The following is a 27,271-nucleotide window of genomic DNA, read 5'->3' as shown; positions in this document are numbered from 1 at the left end:
GAAAAATGCAAGTGCTTTGGCAAAATGATTGATGTTCCAGATGTGACGGACTAGAAAGCCTGAGCTGGCACTTCTGCCAGGGAATGAAGGGGATTATGAAATTCTGGCAGGCTCCCAGGTCTCCAATTCCATATGTTTTTGTGGTTTCCCTCAGGGGATCCTTCTTTTGGCTGATACTGCAAGATGAATACAGTTGCATTTTTTTCCAAGGGACCTTTTCTTGCAGGATGTTTGTCAGAACTGAGTGACTTGTCGGGTAGCAGCACTATGACCTGAGTAGGTTACATAACGTCTCTGAGCTTCGTTTCCCGCTTCTGTGCTTCTGTCGTTTGGAGATACATCAGCCTTGCAAGGTGGTGGAAGGAGCAAACTTTCAAATGTGAGTTTCTGTTGCAGCGCCCTTTGGTCGTGTGGCTGGAGCAAGGTCAGAACCAGCGTTCTGACTTTAGGGGCCTGGCCTCCCCCCCCCCCCCCCCCCGCTGCTCCCAGGATGCTCGTTCCTCGCCGGGATGCACCTTTCCTGCTTCCCGCGCCCCGACATCTGGGGTGGCCGAAAGCCCCTCTCCACAAGGCTGCCTCCTCCGCCCTCTGCGGAAAGCTCCGAGTTGGCTGCCCCCTCTCAGGTTCGTCGCAGCCTGGGTGTCCACTTGATCTCCTCCAGCGCGTCCCACGGTGGCGGGGTGGGTATGTAAGTCTGGGAGTCCCCAGGGCTGCCCTCGGCCCTCCGCCTCAGAGCGGCCAGGGACAGTCGGCTGTGGGCGCAGCAGCTGCAGGTTCCACTCTCTCCGGCAGCCTTGAACTTGGCCCTCCCCCCACCGCAGCACTGAAAGCAGCTGCCAGGAACTGAAATATTAATAGGTACAAACTTCCTGGAAAGATTTTCGTCTTCAAGATAGATGACTCCGCCTGGTCCACCGAAATAAATAAATAAAGGGCGGCTGTGGGGACAGGCGGCCGGGCCTGTTGGATTGGCTCAGAGCGACGCTTTCCCGCGGGACCTTCGGCCGTGGCCAGCGCGAGCGGGTCACGGACTCTGGGTGGGAGCAGCGGGCGCGACGCCTCGGGGAAGGGGCCAGGAGTCTCCTTTGTAAGCCGAGCCCGGGTGCGCGCGCCGCCAAAGGGGACGCCCCGGCGCTCGCGCAAACGGGCACGCGCACACCCGGCCCCTCCTCGCCTGGCCTGCGGTGGCTCCTCCTCCCGAACAAAGCCCCGCCGGCCATCGGCACCCGTCCGCCGCGCATCCGTCACTTAAGGTCCTCAAAACAAGCCCCCACCTGGCATCGAGAGAGAGGTGTGCTCTTTAGAGCTCTTCGGCTTGGCTCTCTCCCGGGATCCCCGGGCGGGCGAAGACCAGCCCTCCTCTCCCTCGCTCCCAGCCCCACCGGGAGGGTCGGACCTGGAAGATCCACTCCACTCCCTGCTTTCCTCGGACGCTGAGGAGCCAGCACCGCTCCCATCTTGCAGACAGCCAGGCCCCAGTGCCTACGCACGACCCTCATGCTCCCCAACTTCGGCTTCAGGCTGAAGAAAGGAGCTTCTGCCCCTGGATTTGCTTCAACTTTTCTCCCTCCCTAGAAGCCATCATTCATTCATTTCATTAAAAATATTGAGCGCCTAATAGGTTCCAGACAGTATTCTATACCCTGGAGACACAGCAGCACAAAAGGAACACAAAAATCCCTGCCCTGATGGAGCTTATTTTGAAATGGGAAAGACAGGACAATATATGTAAAATGTGGAGCATGGTAGACCGTGATAAAGGCTCAAAGGAACTGGAGCAGGGAAGGTCATTGTGAGGACTTGGGCTTCTCTCCTGGGTGAGATGTGAGCCATGCAGAGTTCTGAGCAGAGGAGAGACATCGTCTGACTTTTTTTTGAAAAGCAGCACTCTGGTCCAGTAAGCAGATTGCAGGGGCAGGAATAGAAGTAGTGACATCAGTCAGGAGGCTCTTAGAGTAATCCCTGGGGATATACTGAAGCTGGACTGGAGCGGTGCCATTCTGTTGGTGGGAATACTTTGGAGGAAAGGGTGACAGGATCTATTGCCAGGCCAGCTATGAGAAGAGAGAGAGAGAAAGAGAGAGAGAGAGAGAGAGAGAATGTGTCAAGGCTAGTATGAGGTTTTGGCCTGAGTAACAGGAAGAAACCATTAAATTAGATGGAGGAAACTTGCCTTGCTTGTTAGGCAGGTGGGGTGGGACTCTCAGGAGCAGTTTCCAGCGTGTGAGGTTTGAGACACCCATTAGACATCCAAGTAGAGGGTTGAACAGACTCTGGTTAGACAGGTCTGCAGTGCAGAGGTGCAGCTGGGAATAAATACTATCGAGGCAGCAGCACACACCTGCTGATGTTGAAAGCCACTGGCGCCTGAGATCAGCCAGTTCTGTGCTACCCACTATGGTAACCACTAACTAACTAGACACATGTGGCTAATTGAGCACTTGGCTTTAGTAGAAACTGGGTAATCAGAGAACTAAAACTTTAATTTTAATTAATTTAAATTGAAAAAAAGCTGATATTTGATTCATTTATTTAAAAAATTGGGGGGGGCGGTATTGGGGATTGAACCCAGGGGTACTTAACCACTGAGCCACAGTCCCAGTCCTTTTTATATTTTATTTAGAGTCTGAGTCTCACTGAGTTACTTGGGGTCTTGCTAAATTGCTGAGACTGGCTTTGAACACACAATCCTCCTGTTTCAGCTTCTTGAACTTCTGGGATTTCAAGTGTGTGCCACCACGCCCTGCAGTTCTTTAAAATTTTAAGTATGCTTGGAATAATTAATCTTGGAAAAATAAATCTATTTTTTATAGTACTGGGGATTGAACGCAGGGGCACGTAATCACTGAGGTATATCCCTAGCCCTTCCTTGGAGTATATTTAGAGACAGGGTCTCATTGAGTTGCTTAGGACCTTGCTAAATTGCTGAGGCTGGCTTTGAACTCTTGATCCTCCTGCCTCAGATTCCCTAGCCATTGGGATTACAGGCATGTGCCACCATGCCAGGCTGTACATCTACTTTTTTAATTGCAGAGCTTATGAAATCTAAATGCAGTGTTCTCTCACTGAACCATACGCCCAGCCCTCTGTAATCCCAGCTACTTGGGAGGCTGGGGCAGGAGGATCACTTGAGCCCAAGAATTTAAGGACAGCCTGGGCAACATAGTGAAACCCTGTCTCAAAAAAAAAACACACACACACACACACACATATATGCATATATATTGTGACTCACATGTGTAATATATATGCATTATATATATGCATATATATTACACATGTACCAATCTAGAAGAGGGAGTATGGATAGAGAAGAGAAGGGGACCACACAGATCCAGCTCCAGGGTGCTCCATTATGTGGAAGCCAATGAGATGGGGAGAATCAGAATGGGCAGAAATTCCTGAAAGGAGCAGAGAGGTAGAAAGAAAATTAGGTAGATGTAGTGTCCCAGAAATCCCTAGGTTACTAGGGGAAGGGAGTGGTCTCTAGCCAGATAATCCTGAAAGGTCAAGTACAGAGAACAGAGAATGGACATTGGTTTAGCAGTGAGGACTTTGGTGACTTTGGCAAGAGCAGTTTTGGAGGAACAGTGGGGGCCAAGCCCAATTGGAGTAAGTACAAGAAAGACTGGGAGGGGGATCCCATGGAGAGCCCTTTGGCAGAGTTTTGCTATAATGTGGGATGAGAAGGGGAGCTGGAGAGGGAAGTAAGAGCAGTTCTTTCATAGCTGGGAGAAAGGGCTGCATGTGTCCCTGATGATAGGGATGGCAGGTGGAGAAGACAGAGTGACTGAAGACCTGAGTGGGCTGGACGCCATATACAGGGAGGGCAGGGGGCTTTACTGAGGCTGGGAAAGTTTGTCCATAGGGACAGAGGGGAGGCACAGTTCCTGGACCCAGATGCAGGGAGGAGGGGGAAGTGGTTGTGGAACTTGTGGCTATAATTTGCTCCAGCTGATTTCCCCAGTTTGCAATTATTCACTTGCCTTCCCTCCATCAGAATTATTTGCATTGCAAGACAAGGAAACAGCACTTAGTGAAGGAATATGCGATTTCCTTGCTTCTTGGACACCCTAAGGCCCAGGTAGCACTGGTTCCCTCTCCTTCCCGTGTTCAAGATCCACTCCTTGCAACCTCCACAGGACCTGTCTCTCCTCAGAACCCAGGTAACCTCGGGTCCCGTCGTCCCTCTTATCCATGGGTGGTGAGGGCACAGGTTACTGAGCCTTCTCAATTAAGACATCTACTTTTTAATTAGCTGTGTTCTGAATGCCCCTCTCTAGCAAAGTTGAGTGCTTTTCCCTTTTTTGTCACCTTCATAAAACTAGGTCCTAGAGTACTGGATCAGAACCACTTCTGTTCCTTCCCTCAAAGCCCAGTGCAGTGAATTCAGGCCTTTGGAAGAAGTGATGCCTTCCAAAAGGATTCTTCTCTTTCAAATAGCTCTTTGGACTTTGGTTTGGTTTGGTTTGTACTAGAGATTTAACCCAAGGACATTTTACAACTGGGCTAAATCCCCATTCCTTTTTATTTTTGATTTTGAGATATCATTTCTCAAGTGTGTTTTGCAGGTGCAGGTCAAGGAGGCGAGACTCCTCCTTGATTCCACATACATGTGGGAATTTGGCTTGGGGAAGGCCTGCAGCAGCAAAATCTGCTTAGGTACTTTTCCTAAATGGCTTTGACTCTGGATCCTGGGAGGTGTAGATTAGTGGTAGAGCATGTGCTTGGCATGCAGGAGGCCCTGGGTTCAATCCCCAGGATGGGTAGAATGTGGGAAAGAAAATTACAAATTACAAATTACAAAACACATTAGGGGCCTGGTAGGATTACAGATGGCTCACACCTGTAATCCCAGCAGTTTGGGAGGCTGAGACAGGAGGATTGCAAGTTCAAAACCAGCCTCAGCAAAAAATGAGGTGCTAAGCAACTCAGTAAGACCCTGTCTCTAAATAAAATACAAAATAGGGCTGGGAATGTGGCTCAATGATTGAGTGCCACTGAGTTCAATCCCTGGTACCAAAACAATAACAACAACAACAAACATTAGGGGTGGCTACTAACTTGATCTTCCAAAAGGATTCTCCTCTTTCAAATAGCTCTTTGGGACTTTGTTTGGTTTGGCTTGGAACTAGAGATTTAACCCAAGGATGTTTTACAACTGGGCTAAATCCCCAGTCCTTTTCATTTTTGATTTTTAGATAGGGCCTTGCTAAGATGCTGAGTATGACCTGAACTTGTGACCCTCCTGCATTGCTGAGATTTATACACCATGCCTGGTTCTTTGGGACTTTTAAATGTTGTTTACTGGTCATTGCCCAACTGACTGAGGAGTGAAACAATTGACAATTTTAAAATAAATTTGAGTTAGGCCTCACTACATACTGAATACCAAATATACTAAATCAGCTCTAAAATTCACATTGTAAGTCAATAGGGAACAGTAACTACATTGGTAAAAATCTGGTTTGCACAGAATATTTCAGGAAAACATGGGTTAGGGCTTGGCATCCTCCCTCAGCCTGGAAGACAATAAATGAAAATTTTATTTAACATGTAGCTTTTTAGGAAGATAATTCTTTTGTGAAACAAAGCCAACTTGAGTCCAGTAACCTGTGTCTGTCTCTTATATAAAGAGTCCAGAGGCAGGACCTCTAGGGTTGGATGGTGCTGTGGTCTGGATGTCAGCATCCCCTCAAATTCCTAAATTGAAATCTTAATCCCTAAAGTATAGGATTATGCAACGAGGCTGTTGGGAGGTGATTAAATCAGAAAGTGGTACCCTCCTGACTGGGATTAGTGCCCTCATAAAAGAAGTCCCAGAGAGCTAGCTAGTTCCTTTTACCATTTGCAGACTCAGTGACAAGATGAGGAAGTAAGCCCTGAGGACATAAAGATGCGCTGAATCAGGCATGAACTGGGCTGTAAATAGACAACTATTATAACCCCATTTTACAGATGTGAAAACTTGCTCAGCTATATTCCTGGCACTTTGCCAGACTGGTAGTACTAGGATTTTGAGCCAAGCTCTTGGGGCTCCTGCTGCATCAGGATACTGACAGATGTGAGGTAGTGGTAGGGGCAGGAGTCTGGGGACAATGACAGGAGACGGGTGGGTGGCTGGCCTCCCTGCTTTTGTTTCTGGTGTCTCCGGGACCTGGGGCTGAGGAGGCAGTGGCAACTCTCCCCAGCTGTGAGTGAGGGACATGCAGTGCTAGATCTCACCCTCTTCTCTGCCCAGGGAACTCACCTCCATTTCAAATGGGCTGGTCTGCAAGTCCTCAGCAGTACAACTCTGGCCCTGATGGTGACTCCTCTTTGGGGCTTTCTGGGTAAGGGATGGTACCTGTCTCTCCCTCTTCCATCAGCTGCTGCCCCTGTTCCCCACAGCTTTACCTTTCTCATTTCACTCATGATCCCACTGCCTCACAGTGTCAAGCAGGGTGCCACTGGGACACCTGATGCATTCTGCCAGCTCCCACTGCTGCTACTGTCTGTTCCCAATTTTAATTGAAAGAGAATTTGATAGGCTCAGCACATGCTTTCCCACCAGGAGCACCATTGCCCAGACCATAGACTGGTTCATCTGGGGCCAGTCACCTGTGCCTCGGGGAGGGAGTGGAGTCCCATGGTCTGCCTGGGGTCCCTCCTTCAGTGGAGAGCTGTAGGGCTGGGCACACACTTCTGGAAGAGGAAGCAGATGAAGAATCTTTATGAGTGAGGTGATATTTGAGCTGAATCAGGAAGAATGGGTTGGAGGAGTCCAGAGAGCAGAGATGGAGTAGAACATTCCAGAAGGAGTAAAGGAATAAAGCAGATGTTCACAGAGCAGCAGGAAGCCTTATGTGGCTGGAGAAGGAAATGAGACAGTTTGCTGAAGCCAGACTAGAGAGGGATTGCATTTCGTAGAGGGGGAGGTAATGGTGGGGTTGGGGAATGGAAAGCTATGGGACTGATATCATTGGAGCTCTCCTCTAGGAATCGGGGAACAGATGGAGGGAGGAGGCAACAAAGAAGGTACCCATACTTTTCCCTGCATTCTTCATTGTCTGTCTGCCTATGTTCAGGCAGAAGCCATCCTGCTCTCTGAGCTGGTGCTCAATAGGCTGAAAGGGCACTTGCTGGCCCATTGAGTATATGTGGGTTCTTCCACCTCCCCACAGCTCTAGCCCCTGGCCAATCAGCTATGACAGGACCTGTGTCATTTCTGATAAAAAGGTATAAGTGCTCTATGCCCTGTCTTCCTGCACCATGGTGATTAGGGATTATCTAGAAAGTGGCTCCTCTTACAGCCTGGGTCCTGAGACACCAGGTGGAGCACAGCCCTCCTCTTCCATCTTCTTCCACTACATTGGGTGTGTAATATGAATGAGAGAAAAATTATATTGTTAAAGTTGTTAGGTTCTAGACTGACTTAGTGCAGCAGATCCTAGCTCAACCTGACTAATAGATCAGCTGAATGGAGTTCCCCTTCTAGCAACAGGTCTCTCATACACATACACACAGAAGTGGGCTGGAGGGTGGATAGAACAAGGCCAATGTCAGGACTTAGACACCTGGGGAACCAGCTGGCTGGAGCCTCTTAAAGTACAAGGGCTCACTACTGCTGGGAAGCCACTGCTGGATGAACCTCCATTTCCCTGGCAGCCGTATCTCCACAGTGGGGGCAGGAGGCACCTTCCTGTAGAGGGTCAGCCACTGGCTGCAGCAGGTGGATTTTGTCTGATACACTAATGGTTCCACCCAGGAAGGAGTGAGGCTGGAGACCAGCCAGGGCCCACAAGACAATAGTCTACTCCCTGAGCTCAGTTTGGCCTCCTCCTTCCCAAAGCTCTGGGCTAGGCATGCTAGGCCACATTACTTCCCCATCTATGAGCCCAGGATAAGATCCAGATCCCTCATGGAGCTTTCGTGGTCATTTGCAACCTGGTCTATTCCTCTCTCCATGGCCCCTCCATCCAGGCTCTGCAGCAGCTACTTGCCAGGAGTGTCCTCCCAACCTCAGGTAGGTTTGTGCCATTCTGTATAGATAGAATACCCCTCAAATGTCACCTGATCCTCCTGAGTCTCTGCCTTTGTCCAGCCACCAAGTCACTCCTGCTTCTGTGGCCTCAGGTCCCTGCTAAAAGTCCCCCTGCCTCTCTAAGGTGCAGAGGAGGGATAGTCTCCTTCCTAAACCCTGTGCCAGGCATAGTACTGGGTGCTACATTCAGAAGCGAGCAAGAGGAACACAGTCTTTGCCCTCCTGGAGCTGAATGTCATGGGGGCAGATAATTAGATAAATGAATCTAGAAATCTTGCCTGGAAGGAAAAAATTAGGGTGGAAGGTTATGTTTAGGATGTGGGGTGGGGATTGCTACGGACGGTCTCTTCTAAGAGATTTTTTTTTTAAACTGAGGCCTCCTTGGGTGGGGGTAGTGCTCTCTGGGCAGGGGGCCTGGCATTGGCAACAGGCCACGAGAAGAGTGTCACTTTGCTCCAAGTCCTAAGTAAAGGTGACAGAGAGTGGAATAAAGCATCTAAGCTGCAGAGCCTTGCAGAACCCCAGGTTTTCTCCTTTCCCAGTATTACCTTCTCTGGTTTTTCCTTCTCTCCCTTCCTGGTGTTCCTCCAGTCCCACCTCTCCTCTTTATTTATTTATTTTGGTAATGAGGATTGAACACAGGGGCATTTACCATTGATCCATATCCCCAGCCCTTTTTATTTTTATTTTTTTTGGGGGGTACCAGGGGTTGAACTCAGGGACACTAGACCGCTGAGCCACATCCCTAGTCCTAGTTTGTATTTTTTATTAAGACAGGGTCCCACTGAGTTGCTTAGGGCCTCACTAAATTGCTGAGGCTAGCTTTGAACTCTGGATCCTCCTGCCTCTGTCTCCCAAGCCGCTGGGATTATTGGCATATACCACCACGCCTGGCTCCTTATTATTTTTTATTTGAGACAGGATCTTGCTAAGTTGCTTAGGGCCTCGATAAATTGCTGAGGCTGGCCTTGAACTTGAGATTCTCCTGAGTTGCTGGGATTACAGGTGTGCACCACAGTGCCCAGATGCCTCCTCTCCTCTTTATCTATGGTAGGTGCCAGGGATGTACCAGGTGCTGTTGAGAAACTGATATGACTCCATTTTTAAAACTAAATAACAGCAGCTTCTACCTCAAGGCCTGTCCTAAGGAAGGGGATGTGACCCTTATCCTTGGAAAAAACCCACAGAGCCTTTCTAGGCACATACCCACCCTGCTAAGTTGTTTGTCTGTAAATAACAGGAGAGATCTTTGGTGCCAGGTGTCCCTGACTCAGTCAGGCTAGGTGAGGACCCATAGCAACCCTGTAGCAACCTCCAATCAGCATGAGACAGGGAAAATACCTGGGATGCCAGATGACCCCCCAGTAGTTTATGGTGGTTGATAACATGTTGGGAAACCATGTAGTTCAGCACGTACACCCCTCGTGGCCTAAACCAATCAGTTCAAAGGAATCCTCCTCTTGTTCTCACCAATCACCCCTACCCAACTTGTTCCCGCCAGTGAATGTGCTAATCAATGTTGTTTGATTTTCCCGCAGTGGAATGATTTGCTGTGTGATGTTGTGACACATAGAGTACCCCAAAAAACTATAAAATCCCACTGGACAAAGGACCGGGACTCACTCCCTGGGACCGCTGCGTCAGAAACGGTTTGAGTCCAGGCTGGAGCTTACATCAGATTCGGCTCCCAGAGGTCTATTGGGATCTCTAGAATCTGGCATTACACTGTCTCAGGCCCTTATACACATTCATCCCCCTCAGGAGACAGATATGATTATGTCCATTTTATAAACCAAGTAATTGAAGCCCAGAGAGGTTAAGACCTTTCCAAGGCCATTAGGCAGCAAGCAAGTTGAGAAGCACTCATTCAAACCCAGGCCTAACATTTTCATGCTCTCTCCACCCTGTAGGAACCTTGGCTTGTGCCCCACACCTGCCCTAGCAGGAAGCTGATTCCCTTCTGTTTTGTTCTTCTCCCTGCCATGCTGGAGGGTTGTGGGAGAGGAGCAAGACATGGCTACAGGGCTAAGCTGCCCCCAGGGGCCTTGCACGCTGCCATTGGTAATGGAAAGCCAGATAGTGCTGAGCTGAGAACAGATAAATGGCTTCAGCCCCAAACCTCTCAATGTACATTATTTTTGATGCTGACCTCAAGTGTGTCTGCCAGGATCTCAAAGAAAGTAAAAGTGGCACAATAAGAAAGGGAACAGGCTCTTTCTTCTCTCTTCTCTCTGTCCTCTGCCCTCTGCCTTCATCTCTGCCCTCTTCCTCTTCTTTCTCTCCTCTCTCTTTTTGTTCTCTTCTCTCTCTGTTCTCTGCCTCTCCTTCGGGCAGCCCTCCAATTAAAAAAAAAAAAAGAAGAAGAAAAAAAAGAAAGGGAACAGACTGTCATTCAGATCTGATGACTTGCTGATGCCAGTTAATAAAACAACAACAACAACAAAACAGCCATGTCCAATGGCAGCCCCAGCAGGCCTCAGGGAGGAGCTGAGAGCAGGAACCTACCATTGGTAGGTACCCACCATTCCTGGCACAGTCACCCATGACATTCCACTAACCCACAGCAGACTCAGGAGAAGTGGGATGACCAACACTCTAATTCTACTGATGAATGAACTACGGCTCCTGCTGTTCAATCTCATGCCCAAGGTCAGGAGGCTGGTGCAAGGGGGGCTAGAGCTGGGACTCAGGGCTCCCACTTCTTTCTAGTACGTTGTGCTTCCCACAGGCATGGCTGTGGGTGAGGGGACTGAAGCCAGGCCTCACTCCATGGTCTTGCATGAAAGGGCCCAGCCACTTCCTGGGAACTGACCCAAGAGGCTTCCCAGCAGGAGATGCCTGAGCCTTCCAAGCCCCTTGCTGGGCAGCCTTCTTAGAAGTGGCTTTCTAGGGGCTGGGGATGTGGCTCAAGCGGTAGCGCGCTCACCTGGCATGCATGCAGCTTGGGTTCGATCCTCAGCACCACATACAAACAAAGATGTTGTGTCCGCCAAGAACTAAAAAAAAATAAAAAATAAATATTAAAAAAAATTTCTCTCTCTCTCTCTCTCTCTCTTAAAAAAAAAGTGGCTTTCTGGGATTGTGGTCAAATGTCTTTGGCAGTGTCTGAGCATCTCAACATGACGAAAGTCACTCTTCTGATACCTGGTTCTCAAGGCTCATGACCTTTAGGTGATAAAGAAGGAAGTGGGAAAACAGGGGTAGGCTGAAAAGAAGACTCACCCAGACCTTGCCAAGGGCAGGACAGCCAGGTTCCAGGAGGAAAAATCAGTCTCCTTTCTTTATACGACTAGGAAATTGCAGTTCCACAATCTTCTAGTTTGTGGGCATGATGGGGATGGTGGGTGGAGAGGCTGCCAAGGGCCTAGGTTTCCTGACCTATTGTAATCCCTTATCCCTGCTCCATATAGACAGAGGCTCTTTCTCTGCTCTCTCCCAACACAACTCTGGACAGCTTAATGGGCTAGAAGAGTTTCTAGAAGCAGTGATTTTTCTCAGTACCCTCTAGAGAAGTGTTGGGGTAAGGTGTAAGCAAAGGGAAGGCTGGAGATGTAGCTTAGTAGTACAGCGGTTGTCTAGCATGTGCAAGGTTCTGAGTTGCATCCCCAACTTTGCAAAAAAAAAAAAAATTAAAAAAGGCTTGGGAGGCTGAGGCAGGAAGATGGCAAGTTCAAACCCTGCCTCAGCAACTTAGTGAGGCCTTAAGCAACTTAGTGAGACCCCATCTCAAAATAAAATAAAAAATGGTTAGGGATGTAGCTTAGTGGTTAAGATCCTTTGGGTTCCATCTCCATGTCCCCAGATCCCCCCAAAAGAGAAAAATCCCCTTTCCTGGACACTGGGGAAAAAATGGCTTTATGGCTTTAGGATTCTGAACCACAAGCAGATCTGAGAATAGTCGTTATCTCTTAAGCATCTACAGTGTTGAGGAACTAACTTCGATGCTATACATCTTTTTTCCAACTTCATTGAGGTGTATTTTGCACATTCACTTATTTCATGTGTACAATTCAATTGATTTTTGGTAAATTCACCAAGTTGTTAAGAATATTTGTGTATGGGGCTGGGGATGTGGCTCAAGCGGTAGCGCGCTCGCCTGGCATGCGTGCGGCCCGGGTTCGATCCTCAGCACCACATACCAACAGAGATGTTGTGTCCGCCGAGAACTAAAAAATAAATATTAAAAATTCTCTCTCTCTCTCTCCTCTCTCACTCTCTCTTTAAAAAAAAAAAAAGAATATTTGTGTGTAAGTAGGTGTCCTGTGAATATTGTCACCTTTGCTTTATAGATGAGGAAACTGAGGATCATAGACATCATGTAAGTCACCAAGGACACGCAGCTACCATATTTAATAAGGCCTAGGAAGTATGTTTTTTTCCCCACACTTTCATGCTTCTGAAGCCAGAATGCACATTATACTCAAAGGCCGGTCATGGCTTATTTTGAAGTATTTTCCCTTTCTTAGTGGTAATAAATAATGGTATATTTTTAATCAAGGGCATCTTCACTTTGGTGAAATATGTTATTTAAGGTATAATTATGGTATGGGCAGAGACTCCCTTATAATTCATTCTTGTATTAGTCAGGATTCTTGGTCGCAAGTGACAGAAATTTAAATCAAAGGAGAAATTATTGGCTGAGTAGGTGGGAAGGGATTACGGCTTGGATCTTAAATGGCTCCCAAAGGCTCATGTATTGAAGACTTGGTACCCAGCTGTTGGGTAGCAAGTTGTTAGGAAGGGGAAGCTTTAAGAGCTGAGGCCTGCAGGTCATTGAGGGTATGCCCTCGAAGTGAACATTGAGACCCACTCTTCTTGTCTTTGGTTTTGCTTCCTGGACACCAAGGGGTGAGCAACTCCTCTGCCACGTGCTGCCACCACCATGATGTACTGTCTCACCACAAGTCCCATAGCAACTCAGCTAACCATGAACTAAAACCTCTGAAACAATGAGCCAAAATAAATCTTCCCTTCTTTTCAGTTGATTGCATCAGGTATTTTGTCACAGTAATAGAAAGCTGACGGACATAGTAGGATCCTGGACATAGATCATTAGATTAGAACAGAGACCCTGAAAGTGGAACTCCACAGTGTAAGCCTCTGTCCATCTTTTATCTCTGCTCATCTTGACCAGTTAGTCTTTCTTCCTCCAGAGACAACCCTAACTTATAATTCCAGAAATAAGAGAATTCAAGCCAGTGCTACTTGGGAGACTGAGGTAGGAGAATCGCAGGTTCACGCCCAGCCTGGGCAACTTAGCAAGATCCTGTCTCAAAATGAAACTAAAAAAGGGCTAGGGATATAGGTCAGTGGTAGAGTGTTCTTGGGTTCAATTCCCCGTACCACAAAAATAAATAAATAAATAAATAAATAAATCTCATGGTTTGTTCCTTCTGTTGTGAGATGATATTCTAAAGAGGTTAATTACACCTCTAAAAACTATGTTGTTTGAAGGATTTAATAAAGCAATGAAATATGCATGTAATATACTAGATGTAATTATGTTTAAACTTCTCATCAAGTAAAGATTTGTTTGCAGACAGATTTTTAATAGAAACATGAAAAAGCTTTTAAGAGACGAAACCTGTGAATTTGCCATGTTGAATTTAGCACTGGCTTTAAACTGTAATATCTCTTCCGCACCCTCCCAAAAGATCTGGCACTACCCTATCTTCTCTTCCTCATTTGATTTCTCTTTGTCTGAATTTCCCCTTCCCTCTTTCCACCGAACCAAATCCTACCAATGATTTAACATCACTGTCTCAGCGGGAGTCTTTTTAAATAGCTTCAGGTGAAGGGAATCCCTCCCTTTTTGTGGATTCCTACAGCCCCTTGCTAAGACCAGTTATAAGGCACCCATCAGAGATGCCCTGATGGCAGTATAATTTCCTGAGCATTAGTCAGGTTTTTCCTCTTTAGGGAATTTTAGGGAATTCAGGGACCTTGCCTCAAGAAGGCTAAATCATAGGGGTTGAGACGCAAACATTCCAAATTATTTGAGTGAAGATTAATTCGCCGGTGAGATTCCAGAAGGCGGATTAAAGGAAGGCTACATTTCCAGTTCCTCCATTGCTTGGAATCAAGCAGCAGGAATACTGCTTCTCAGCAAGGTGGATGAAAGAGAGAATTCAGGAAAATTCAACATTGGACAATCATAGTGTCTTAGAGACTCGGAAACTTGGGAACATTGAACAAAGAATAAGAAAGACTACAAGTCAGTTGTGGCTTTGGTGGCTCACCGTAGAGGGGAGGCATAACAGAGGAAGAAACGAGATGTCTTTGGTATGGAAAAACCTGTAGATAGAAAAGCAGTTCAACTGAGCTGATCCAGAGGCTGCACAGTGGACTGGTGTTTGAAACATGTTCTGTGTTTTTCACCTGGCACGCGGGAGCTGAGATAGGAGCCATCATCTTGAGGAGGCCATGTTGCCCCTTGCTGCTGGGGGAGCCCAGGAGGTGAGAGCAAACATTGCCATATCGGCTCCACAAGCACCTACTATGTTGCTTAGGGTATGCCCAGTGGCACATGAATGAAACTGGCACAGAAAACCCAGGGGATTCAAGTCAGAAAAACAAAGGGCCCTGTAACTCGATTTCCCTTTGAGTCTGGTGGCTCATGTGACCACCTGAAAGGGGTGGGAAACTGAACAGGTGGATTAAACGTATTTAGGGACTAAGCCTGAGAAGGCTGTGTTCATAGGCAGCAGAGTAGGTGGAGGATTCATCCCTTGTCCCATGAGTAGAATTCTTGGGAGGCTCCCAAGAGAGAGACTGCAGGGCCCTAGAGGTGTGTTGATCTGATCCCCCCAGAGCCAACAAAGGCAGCTAAGGCCTGGTGAGACCTAAGCCTCAAGTGTGGGAACTTCCCTCACAGAACTCTGCAGCAGTCCCCCTCCCTGGGAGTGCATTGATGTGACCTGGGTGGACAAAACGCCAACCTACAGGATTTCCATTCCATCCTACCTCATACTGTGAGAAGGGAAGCTGGGAGCTATTTCAGCCAACTTTAGTCTTAGGCCTCTCCAGTTGGCAATGCAAAAAGAGGAAGGGGCTAACAATCCCCAGGCCCTCCCGCCCAGGACATAGCCTAGGAAGAAACTGAAAGAACAGGTGGACATAGGCAGTAATTCCACTCTCATCATGGTTTTTGACCACCTCAGTAGAGTCAATGCTTTCATTTTTCATTAAGAATCTTTGTGTGTGTGTGTTCTTGCTGTGCTGACAGATATATTATATATTTTTTTTCTCATTTTTTATGATAGTTGTATTTGAAGGGTTAGAGTTTGGGGTTTGCTTATTTTGGTTTGGTTTGGTGTTTGCTTGCTTGTGTCTCTTTCTCTCCTTCTTCCACTAACAACGAAATTCTCTCATTCTCTCTCTACTTTACTTTGCTTTTTAAATTTTTCTCTCTTTTCTTTATAACCATCACCTGCTACGTTTCTCTGTTCACAACTTTGGACATTCTAAACTTTGTTCTACTTGACTCTCATATTTTCTTTTCTCTTAATGATCTATATATATATATTTTTAATTTTTAATATTTATTTTTAGTTCTCGGTGGACACAACATCTTTGTTGGTATGTGGTGCTGAGGATCGAACCAGGGCCGCACACATGCCAGGCGAGCGTGCTACCGCTTGAGCCACATTCCCAGCTCAGTGATCTATATTTTTAACCATCTTTTTATGTAAAGTATTTGGTTTACATAACTCCTACCCCCACCACTCATATCATTATTGCAATTATTAGTGCTGTGGATGACATTGTTGGCACCTACTATTTACTTTAATGTTTGATCTAGTTCATAGGGTTTTTTTTTTTTATTGTTTTTGCTATTGGCCAGTGGTTGACCCTACCTTTCCTATTTTTGTGGTAATTAATGTTGTAGATGTCATAGTAGATGCCAAGTATTTATTTTAATGCTGAATATTGTTTGCATTATTTGATGCTATTGATTGTTTCTCCCTTTTCTGTGAGATGCTGGGAATCTCCAGTGACACTACAAGTTCACAGGGTAGAGACTGTTGCTAAACTAAACCCAGCCAAAAGACAATGCACCTGGTTTTACACACAAATTAATCTTAGTCAAACATCAGCTATACTTTAATACAAAAAATAAAAGAGACAAAACGCAAATTAGCAATCAGGCCTCAAGTTAGGAACAGCTTCGGGTGTTGGGGCTCTCAGATTCCACTTAGGGACATCTACTTCTATAAAACAAAACAAAACCCAGAATTAACACAAAGTCTGTGGACATCACACCAATGAGGAGAGTGTCTCAATCTAAATCACTCCGGAACATTTTGGCAAGGGAAGGCTGTGCCTTAAAAAGGCCCACACATATGATCAGAAGTGAAAATCCATCTTAACAGGTGGATAAAACACAGCATAGGAATACCAGATATATGAAAATAAGGTACTATGACACCTCCTAAAGTTCATAATTCACCAGCAACCAATCCCAAAAATATTAAATTTTTTGAATAACAAATTCAAAAAAATTATAAAAATGATAAATTACATGCCTGTAATCCCAGCAATTCAAGAGGCTGAGGCAGGAGAATTGCAAGTTCAAGGCCAGCCTCAGAAACTTATCAAGGATCTAAGTAACTTAGCAAGACCCTGCTTCAAAAAAATTTTTTTACTTTGTAGCTCAGCAGTAGAATGCTCACCTAGCACATGCAAGGCCCTGGGTTTGATCCTCAGCACTACATAAGAATAAATGAATAAGGGTATTGTGTCCAACTACAACTAAAAAATAAATATTAAAAAAAAATTTTTAAAGGTCTGGGGGTATATTGCTCAGTGGTTAAGTATCCCTGAGTTCAATCTCCAATAATCATCCAAAAATTATCAATGAATTCCAAGAGACAAAGAAAAACAACTCAATGATTTAAGGAATTCAGTATAGAATATGAATGATAAATTCAATAAGGAGATAGATATATTTAAAAATAACCAAACAGAAATTTTGGAAATAAAAAACAAAATAAATAAAATGTTCTGTTGAAAGTCTAATTAGAGTAGACCATGCTCATGATAGAATCTCAGAACTGGAAGACAAGTGTGGCTGACCTTGAACATTCAGACATTATTAAAGAAAAGAAAATAAATAGGGCTGAGGTTGTAGCGCAGTGGTAGAGCACTTACCTAGCATGTCTGAGGAACTGGGTTCTATGCTCAGCACCATATAAAAATAAAAATTAAAAAATGTATTGTGTCCATCTGTAACTAAAAGAAAAAATAAAAATAAAAAAAGGAAATAAGTAACCATGACCAGAATATCCAAGAACTATGGGACAACATTAAGAGACCAAATTTAAGAATCACTGGATAAAAGAGGATTGTGAAATGTAGGCTAATGAATGCACAACCTCTTCAGGGTAATAAGAAAAATTTCCAAACTTTGAAAATGAGATGGACATCAAGATACAGAAGCCATTCAGAACTCCAAATAGACAAGATAAAAAACAAACAAATAAACAAACAAAAAAACCTCTCAGACCCCTTTACAACTCATTATAATTAAAAAGCCTAACATATAGAATAAGGATAGAAGTTTAAAAGCCTCAAGAGAAAAATATTATATCACATTTAGAGTCAAGTCAATCAGAATTACTTGCAATTTCTCAGCACAAACTCAATGAGACAGGACACTTGGAATGACATATTCCAAGTCCTGAAAGAAAATAACTGTCAACTAAGATTGTTACATCCAATAAAGCTATCCTTCAGAATTGAATAAGTAATAACAATCCTTCCAAGATAAGCAGAAATTAAAAGAAATCATGACTACTAATCTGGTAATACAGAAAATACTTAAAGAAATACTCCACACAGAAGAAATAAAAAACAAACCCTAAAGCTCATGAATGTAAAATATCATTTGAAGAGTAGCTAAGTACCAGGCATGGTGGTGCACATCTATAATCCCAGTGGCTCAGGAGGCTGAGTCAGGAGGATCGCAAGTTCAAAGCCAGCCTCAGCAATGGCAAGGTGCTAAGTAACTCAGTGACAACCTAAGTAAAATACAAAAAGGGGCTGGGGATGTAGCTCAGTGGCCAAGTGCCTCTGGATTCAATCTATGATAATGCCCCTCCCCCCAAAAAAAGAGTAGCTAAGCACATAAAAACATAACCAGATTAAACATTATAAATAAATAAAAAACGTCTAGGTATGGTGGCACATGTCTATAATCCTAGCAACCCATGAGGTTGAGGCAGGAGGATTGCATGTTCAAAGCCAGCCTCAGCAATGTAGCAAGGAACTAAGCAACTTAGGAAGATCCTTGTCTTAAAATAATAAGTAAAAAGGGCTGGGGGTATAGCTCAGTGGTTAAGCACCCCTGGGTTCAATTCTTTTACTAATAAATAAATAAATCAGGAATTAATAAATATCTCTCTATAATAGCATTGAATGTAAATGGTCCTAACTTTCCAATTAAGACAGGGGCTGGCAGAATGTACTAAAAAACAAGACCCAACCGTATGTTGTTTGCAAGAGACTTACCTTACAGGCAAAGACAACCACAGGCTCAAAGTAAAAGGATGGAAATTGTTAAATCATGCAAATGGAGTCTAAAAGCTACTCTTTAAAAAAAAAATTAGTTGTAGTTGACAAAATACCTTTATTTTACTTATTTATTTTATATGTGGTGGGTGCTGAGGATCGAACCTACGGCCTCACACGTGCTAGGCAAGCACTCTACTGCTAAGCCCCTAAAAGCTACTCTTAGTTAGATATAAGACCACCTTATATCTGACAAAACAGATTTCAAGCCAAAACCAAACAGAAGAGACAAATACAATCTAACAACAACAAAATAACAAAATTTAAGTGCACTAAAGTTTATGCCTCAAACTTTAGTACACTTAATTACATAAAACAGAACTACTTGATTTAAAGACTCAGATAGATTCCACACCTCTTTCACCAATAGATAGGTTATCCAGATGTTAAACTTGTAAAAAGACTCTTTGGACCTAAAAAATATTACAAATAAAATGAACTTAAAGACATCTACAGAATACTTCATCCAACAATAGCTAAATACACTTTTTTTTCAGCGATTCATGAACCTTCTCCAAAATAGACTATATTTTAGGTACAAAGCAATGCTTAGCAAATGCAAAATACTTTATATGATTCGTTGCATCTTATCAGATCAAAATGGAATAAAATTAGAAATAAACACCAAAAAACCCTGCAGAAACTATATAAATGACTGGGCATGGTAGTGTATGCCTGTAATCCCAGTGGCTTGGGAGGCTGAGGCAAGAGGATTGTGAGTTCAAAACCAGTATCTCAGCAACTTAGCAAGGCTGTAAGCAGCTCAGCAAAACCATGCATCTAAATAAAATATAAAAAAGGGCTGGGATGTGACTTAATGGTAAAGTGCCTCTGGACTCAATCTCCAGTACCAAAATAAATAAAGAAAGGAAAGAAAAGAAAAAGAAAGAAATTATATAAACATGTGGAGATTGAACAATACACTTTGAATGATGAATGATGATAGACAAATCAGGGGAGAAATTTTAATGTTCTTAGAATCAAACATAATATGATACTACATTCCAGAAATGCTGGGACACTATGAAGGTGGTTCTAAGAGAATAATTTATAGCTACAAGTGCCTACATAAAAAAATCAGAAAGATCCCAAATAAATCTAACAATGCATCTCAAGGCCCTTGAAAAAGAAGAATAAGCTAATTCCAAAACCAGAATGAGGAAAGAAATCATTAAGTTCAGAACCAAAATCAATGAAATTGAGAATAAAAATAATACAAAAGATGAATGAAATGAAGAGTTGGTTCTTTGAAAAAATAAAAAAGATTGACAAGACCTTAACCAAATAAAAGAAAAAAAGCAAAATCCCACATTAATAAAATTAGAAATGAAAAAGGAGAAATCACCACAGACATCATACAAATCCAGATCATTAGAGACTATTTTGAAAACTTATACTCCAATAAATTGGAAAACCTAGAAGAAATGCAAAAATTCTTCATAAAATATTGGCAAATCATATTCAATAGCATATTAATAAGACTTAATATGACCAAGTTGGCTTTAATCCAGGGATGAAAAAATGGTTCAACATACACAAATCAATAAATGTATTTCATCACATAAATACAATTAAAGACAAAAATCATTTGGTTATCTTAATAAATACAGAGAAAGCCTTTGACAAAATTCAGTACCCATGATAAAAATACTGAAGAAATTAGGGATAGAAGGAACCTACCTCAATATCATGAAGGCTATATATAACAAATCCAAAACCAACATCATGCTTAGTGGGGAAAAACTGAGAGTATTTTCTTTAAAATCCAGAATAAGACAAGGATATCCACTCGTCACTCCTATTCATTATAGTACTAGAAGTTCTAGCCAAAGCAATAGACAAAAGAAGGATATAAAAAAGATAAAAACAGGAAATAATAAAATCAAATTACTTTGGTTGCAGATGATATAGTCCTATACTTAGACAATTCAAAAGGCTTCACCAAAAGACTGCTACTAGAGCTAATAAACATATTCAGCAAAATAGCAGTTTAAAAAAATCAACTTTCAAATTTCAATACTTTTCCTACAAACCAATTATGAATCTGCTGAGAAAGAAATCAAGGAAACAATTCCATTTACAATAGCTTCAAAAAAACAAAAAAGTAAAATATCTAGGAATAAATCTAACCAAGGAGGTGAAAGACCTCTACAACAAAAATCATAGAAAATTGAAGAAAGAAACTATAGAAGACCTCAGAAGAAAGAAAGACCTCCCATGTCCATGGATAGGCAGAATTAATATTGGTAAAATGACCATACAAACTAAACAATATACAGATTCAATCCCCATCAAAATACCAATGACATTCTCTACAGAACTAGAAAAAAAATCCTAAAATTCATTTGGAAAAATAAAACACTCAGAATAGCCAAAGCAATTCTAAACCAAAAAAGCAATGCTAGAGGCATCACAATACTTGATTTCAAATTATACTACAAAGTTAAAGTAACAAAAACTGTATGGTACTGGCTTAAAAACACATAGACCAATGATATAGAAAAGAAGACAAAGAGAAAAAGAAAGAGAAAAACCTATACAGATACATCCTTGAAAAAAAGATGCCCAAAACATACATTGGAGAGTAAATAACCTTTTTAAAAAATGATGTTGGAAAGCTAGGGCTGTAGCTCAGTGGTAGAGCGCTTTTCCAGCACATGTGAGGTACTAGGTTCCATCCTCAGCACCACATATAAATAAATAAAATAAAGGTATTGTGTCCACCTACAACTAAAAAGATTTAAAAAAAAAAATTATGCTGGGGCTAGGGTTGTAGCTGAGTGGTTGAGCGCTTGCCTCGAATGTGTGAGGCACTGGATTCGATCCTCAGCACAACATGAAAAAATAAATAAAATGAAGATATTGTGTCCATCTACAACTAAAAAAATATTAAAATAAAATAAAAATTATGCTGGAGGGTTGAGGATGTGGCTCAAGTGGTAGTGCACTTGCCTGGCACGTGTGAAGCACTGGGTTTGATCTTCAGCACCACATAAAAATAAAAAATAAAGATATTGTACCCACCTAAAAAACTAAAAAGTAAATATTTAAAAAAATTTATGCTGGAAAAACTAGTTATCCATATATGAAAGAATAAGACTAGGCCTTTGTCTTTCATCCTGCACAAAAATCAACTCAAAATGGTTTAAAGACCTTAGAATTACCCTCAAAACTATACAACTCTTAGAAGAAAACGTAGGAAAATATTCTAACACATAGGCACACAAAACAACTTTCTCAATAGACCCCCAAAACATGGGAAATAATGCCAATAGTTAGTAAATAGAATGACATAAAATTAAAAAGCTTCTGCACAGCCAAGGAAACAATTAGGATGTGAGGACAGAATCTACAGAATGGGAGAAAGTCTGTGCTTCTTACTCATTTGACAGAGGATTAACATCCAGAATATCTAAAGAACTCAAACAAGTGAACACCAAAACCAACCAACCAAACAAACAAACAAAAAAACCCAAGCTGGGTGCGGTGGCATATGCCTGTAATCCCCAAGGCTTGGGAGACTGAGGCAGGAGGATCTGGAGTTCACAGCTGGCTTCAGCAATTTAATGAGGCACTAAGCAACTCAGTGAGACCCTATCTCTAAATAAAATACAAAATAGGGTTGGGGATGTGGCTTAGTGGTTGAGTGCCCCTGAGTTCAATTCCTAGTACAAAAAAAAAAAAAAAAAAAAAAAAAAACCCAAACCAAATGACCCTATTAACAAATAGGCAAATAAATTAAACAAATTCTTCCTAAAAGAAGAAATATATGTGATCAGCAAATATATGAGAAAAAAAAAAAGTTCAGCATTGTTAGCAATTGGGGAAATGCAAACCAAAACTACACTGGGATTTCATCTCACTCCAGTCAGAACAGCAGCCATCAAGAAAAGAGGATGTAGAGGAAAAGGTACACTTTCACACTGTTGGTAGGCTTGTAAATTAGTATAACCACCAAGAAAATCAGTATGGAGGTTCATCAAAAGACTAGGAATGGAACCATCATAAGACCAGTTATTACTCCTCTGTGTTTATCCTAAAGAATGTCATTATACTATAGCAATACAGGCATACCCATGTTTATAACAGCACAATTCAGAAAAGCCAGACTGTGGAACCAGCCTAGGTGTCCATCAACAGATAAATGGATAAAGAAAATGTGGTACATATACACAATGGAGTTTTATTCAGCCACAAAGAAGAATGAATTTATGTAATTTGCAGGAAAATGAATAGAATTTGAGAATATTATGGCAAAATAAACCAAACTCAGAAAGCCAAGGGTGGCATATTTTCTCTCATATGTGGAAGCTAGAAAGAAAAAAGGAAAAGAAAGGTAGTGGGGGTAGGGATCTCATTAAAACTGAAGGGAGGGGCTGGGTTGTGGCTCAGTGGTAGAGCGCTTGCCTAGCACATGCAAGGCCTTGGGTTTGATCCTCAGCACCACATAAAAATAAAATAAAGAAGAAAACAGTAGAGGAGGGGGGCAGGGAGGGGGCAGGGAGGGGGGCAGGGAGAGGGTAAGGGAAAGGGGAAATACATGAGAATAACATAGGTCAAATGATACAGTTACATTGTGTATGACTATGTAACATGTATGACTATGTAACATGTATGAACATGTAACAAAACCCCACCATTATGTACAACTGTCATGCACCAATATATGGGAAGAAGAACACCAAAAAAATGAACTAAGAGATTAAAAAGGAAGAAAGGATTATGTGGCTGTAACTAAGACTCTGAAATGAAGTCATTCCAAGAAAATGCAAGTTTATTTCTCTCATACACCAATCAAGAGGTTGGCAGCAGGGGTTTAAGATGACTAAGCTGCTCTGTTCTACATAGTTATCCAGGTGTTTTTCTACTCTGTTGTTCCATCTCCTAGGGTATTGTCCACATCTGCAGGGTTACAGTTGGGACACTCTCATTTATGTTCCAGCCCAAAGCTTGAACACAGCATGTTTTCCTTCCACCTGCATCCTATTGTCTGGAATTACATTATATGGATGCATCTAGCTGCAAAGAAGCCTGGGAAATGTGTTCTCTGTTTGAAGCAACGTGAGCTTGCCTAATACTTGACTATAGAAGAAGGGGAGAAGATATTTTGAAGCACAACAAGCAGCTTATACACTTTTTTCTTTTTCATTTTAGTTTCCTCAAAGCCAGTGCCATCGAAGAACTGGAAGCTCCAGGGGTCACCACAAGGGAAACAATCTACAAGATCCAGAAGAAAAAGACGGAAGAGAAGTCCTATTCCAGTAGGCGATTGCTTCATAATACAACATCCCCAAACTTATTAGCATTAAACATCAACAACATATATTTGCTCATAATTCCATTATTTATTTAGTATTTGGTGAGGAAAAATTGTCTCTGCTCTACCCAGCTTGGGCAGCTGGAATCATCTGAGGTCTCAAGCAAAATATGCCTGATTGATGCTGGTATTGATTTTCTCCTATGTTACCTCCTAGGAGCTTTATAATTTTGCATTTTGCATTTAGGTCTATGATCCATCTGTGTCATTTTTCACTTGTGGTCCAGTCCCTCTAGGACAAAGTGTTGAAAAGCATAATTTTATTTTTGAGTTTACATACAATAAAAATTGACTTTTTGGAGGGGTGTTAAAACTTCTGAAAGTTTTAGCATATGTTTAGATTCACCATCACCACAAACAGTTCCATCACCCTCAAAGTTCTCTTTGTAGTTGAACTCTTCTGAATCTCTAACCCTTGGCAACCAGTTTGAGTGTTGGAGACCAGAGGCAGCTTGCTGGACGTCTAACTGCCCTGTGGCTTCCATGCTGTTAGGAAGTCAAGCTTCATGGAGAGACCATGGATAGGCACTCTTCTGACTGCATGAGTCTTCTGATTTTCCCAACCCAGGCACCAGGCCTGTGAGTGATGTAGGCTCAGATAATTCTAGCTCCCAGCTGAAGTCATTCACAGGTTTCGGTCTTACCAGATAAAGCCCAGACATCCTGTAGTAGAATTCGGAAATTGTCGCCACTGTTCCTTTTTTTTTTTTTTAAAGAGAGAGAGAGAATTTTTAGTATTTATTTTTTAGTTTTCGGTGGACACAACATTTTTGTTTGTATGTGGTGCTGAGGATCGAACCCGGGCCCTAAGCATGCCAGGCGAGCGCGCTACCGCTTGAGCCACATCCCCAGCCCCGCCACTGTTCCTTTTGAAAACTTCTAATCCACAGAAGCTGTCAGTGTTTTAAAAAAAGGAAAAAACATTGGGTGATGCCACCAAGCTTGGGGTGATTTATTACACAGCACTGGGTATAGTAGACACTTACTTGTGGCCTCCTTTAGATGAAATTGTGGTTATTTCCTTAGTATCCATTCTCCCTTCCATAGCATCTGCCCCAATTTTCATCTGGATAACATTTGTGTTAGTCAGTTTTCCACTATTGTAACAAAATACCTGAAAATAAATTTAAGAGGAAAGGTTTAGTTTTTGCACACAGTTGGGAGATCTCAGTTCATAACTGATTGGCCTTGTTTCTGAACATCTGATGGGGACTGCATGGTGGAAGAAGCTGCTCACTTCATGGCAGCCAGGAAAGCAAGAGAACGGAAGAGAAATGTGTCCCATAGTCTCCTTCAAGAGCATGCCCCTAGTGGCAATCAACCTCTTCAAGAGGCCCCACCTTTAACACATAGGCTTTGGGGGGAACATTCTGAATCCAAACTATAGCACCATTCTTCCACAAGGTATAGTGTCACCTCTGGTACATTTTAGTGGTTACTAGAGTCAGAAGCCTATTCAAATTCAAGGAGAGGGTAATCTGATTCTGGAGGGGCATTGTTCTACTAACACAATTTAAATGGCAGGGCTACTGCAATACCTGAGTAACAGCTGAAATTAAATTTCCTCCTCAATTGATGGTCAAAGGATCAGAGTTCTTGAAAAATGACCCCAAGAAGAAAAAATTTAAGTGATATCCCCTAGTATATTTGGACCTAACTGTGACAGTCTTGGTTTGCTGTTTTGGGTTTTTCCTTCCCTGGGGAGTGTTTCCAGAAGGGTGGGCTAGGTGCTACTCATAGTGGATGACTTAGGTAGCAATTGGATGAAGATTGGGAGTTTTTTTTGGTTTGATTTGGGTTTGATTTGAGGATCGAATTAGGGCCTCGTGCATGCTAGGCATGTGCCCTACCACTGAGCAACATACACAGCCCTTGGATGAAAGTTTTTATTTTAAATCTTAAGTATTTGTTCTACTTATGTAGAAGAAAATGTGTAATCAGCCTACCACAGATACCATTTCTTAGGATGAAGTTGAATTTATGTAAGTAAAAAATAGAAAATCGATTTAAATAACCTACATCAAGTAAATAATTTGGGGTGAATATAAAGCAAGAGAATTATCTGCAGCAAGTCCAGGCTGCAGCGCAAGCTGCTCTTTCACTTGGCCCTGATGATCCAGCAGATCCAACAATATTCCAAGTGGATTTGGCAAATGGGGATGCTGGGTGAAGCCCCAGGTATGTACCAGTAGGAGAGTCACAGCACAGGCCTACAGAGGTCCGGGGCCAATCTGTGATCTGTTTCTGCAAACAACCATGGATTCATGAGCCATCAAGTAGCCATGCATATACCAGATGTCCTCTTACTCACCAAGACAGGGAATGGGGCACATTTGGCAGCAGGTTCATATCACATGGACATGGTATACAAGAGATTCAGTTTGAACAGGTACCAGAGGGCTTGAGTAAGCTGTGCAGGCAGGTGGCTGGGGCTCCTTCCACAACACTTGCTCCATCACCTCTCTTCCTTTAGTCCTGGGACCTCATAGAACATTCTTTGGGATCAGCTGACTGAGGAGAAAGAAATTTGTGCCTGATTTACAGATGGCTCTGCAGATGGCTGGCATCGATACAAAGTGGACAGCTGAAGCCTTACAGCCTCACTCCAGGGTAGGCCTGAAGAACGGTGATAAAATAAGTCTTTCTACTGGGCAGAAATAAAGAGGCACATTTGTTTGTGCACTTTGTCTGGATCAAGAGATGGCCATAAGTAGATATCTACATTGGCTCATTGTCAGGAATGTGGGAGGAATATGACCGGAAGATTGGTGGCAAGTTCTGGGGAAGGAGTATGTGGCTGGATCTCTTCAAGTGGGCATGCAATGTGAAGTTATTTGTGTCTCAATGTCAATGCTCACTGTGTTCATTAGCTTTCCACTACTGTAATAAGAGGAAAGCTCTTATTTGGCTTCAAAAGAGGAAAGGTTCATTTGGTTAAAGGTTTTGGAGGTTTCATCCATGGGCAGTTGGCCCTGTTGCTTTTGAACATGTGATGAGGCAGAACTGAGGATAGTGTATGGTAGAGGAAGCCCTCACCTTGTGGCAGGAAAGTAGGAGAGGGAGGAAAAGCCCAGAACTCCACAGTTCCCTTCAAGGTCACGCCCTGAATGAACTAACACCTCTCACTAGGTCCTACCACTTGGTCCCACACTTCCCAATAGCACCTTGGACCAAGCCTTTAACACATAGGCCTTTGAGAGACCGTAGTACTACCCAAAGCGTGTCACTGCAAAGAATGCTCTTGACAATTGGGAATATAACATATTCTATGGGGTCAGTCAGTCCCTTCCCCGAGTCAGCCAGTGCTTACTCAAGGGCCCATGTAACAAAGTGGCCATCACAGCAAGGGACAGGGACTTATC

The 27,271-nt window shown here is 43.1% G+C and overlaps 1 long non-coding RNA gene across 1 annotated transcript; it reads left to right on the top strand.

Moving 5' to 3' along the window:
- On the top strand, nt 1-23,915 carry LOC144367253 (uncharacterized). The gene is made up of 2 exons (XR_013426582.1): nt 1-379; nt 23,747-23,915. It is a non-coding gene; the product is annotated as an uncharacterized LOC144367253 (long non-coding RNA).
- Nucleotides 23,916-27,271: the final 3,356 nt, after the last annotated feature.

Source organism: Ictidomys tridecemlineatus, chromosome 10 (assembly GCF_052094955.1).
Source record: "Ictidomys tridecemlineatus isolate mIctTri1 chromosome 10, mIctTri1.hap1, whole genome shotgun sequence".
Lineage (NCBI taxonomy): Eukaryota > Metazoa > Chordata > Mammalia > Rodentia > Sciuridae > Ictidomys > Ictidomys tridecemlineatus.
The sequence above is the reverse complement of the archived record's forward strand: the minus strand, read 5'-3'. Positions and strand labels throughout refer to the sequence as shown.